This window comes from Oryx dammah, unplaced genomic scaffold, assembly GCF_014754425.2.
Source record: "Oryx dammah isolate SB20612 unplaced genomic scaffold, SCBI_Odam_1.1 HiC_scaffold_2, whole genome shotgun sequence".
Taxonomy (NCBI): Eukaryota; Metazoa; Chordata; class Mammalia; order Artiodactyla; family Bovidae; genus Oryx; species Oryx dammah.
This window is the reverse complement of record NW_024070186.1, coordinates 38864662-38865351: the sequence shown is the minus strand read 5'-3', so window position 1 is coordinate 38865351 and position 690 is coordinate 38864662. Positions and strand designations below refer to the sequence as shown.

General features: G+C 49.9%; 1 non-coding gene across 1 annotated transcript; it reads left to right on the top strand.

The window, feature by feature from the left end:
* The first annotated feature begins 317 nt into the window (after positions 1–317).
* TRNAG-CCC lies at positions 318–390 on the top strand. Its single transcript has one exon. It is a non-coding gene; the product is annotated as a tRNA-Gly (tRNA).
* The last annotated feature ends 300 nt before the right edge of the window (positions 391–690 follow it).

The window sequence follows — 690 nt, the reverse complement described above, 5'->3', positions numbered from 1 at the left end:
TGAGATGGTAAACCTTAAGATTTCAAAGAAGTGAGGAAGTTAGCACTATGGACTCCCAGGGGAAGAGTGTTCCAGCAGAGGCGGTGCCAGCTCCCAGAGGTGAGGACATACCTGGCATGTGAACAGCAAGCGGTGCTGCAGGGCTGTGAGCTCAGTACTAGAGAAATTCCTGTGGGCCCTGGGGCCCTACATCTGTAAGAGATCAGATAGCTAGGGAGAGAATCTGTTGAAGACTGAGAGCTGGAGGGATAAGTATAAAATGTGGTGTCACAGGAGCAAGAGAAGAAAGTGTTTCAAGAAAGAGAGACTAGGGGACTTCCCTGGTGGTCCAATGGCTAAGACTCTGTGCTCCCAACGCAGGGGGTCCAGGTTCCATCCCTGGTCAGGGAACTAGATCCCACATGCTGCAACTAAGGCCCACCACAGCCAAGTCAATAAAAAGAAATATTAAGAAAAGAGCCCAATCAACTGATGCTGCTGAGAGGGTAGGTGTGGTGAAAACCACAAGGACTATGAGAGTTGGCCCATGGTTGGCCATGGGCAAAAAGCAGGGTCAAGAGGGTAACGGGATGGAAGCCCAGGGATGAAGGTTGAGGGGAGATGTCTGAGAAGGATGGAAACTAGTGGTTAGGCTGGGTGTACCTTGGAGCAGAGGTAGATTTTTCTCTATAAAATAGGATAACGAGTCCT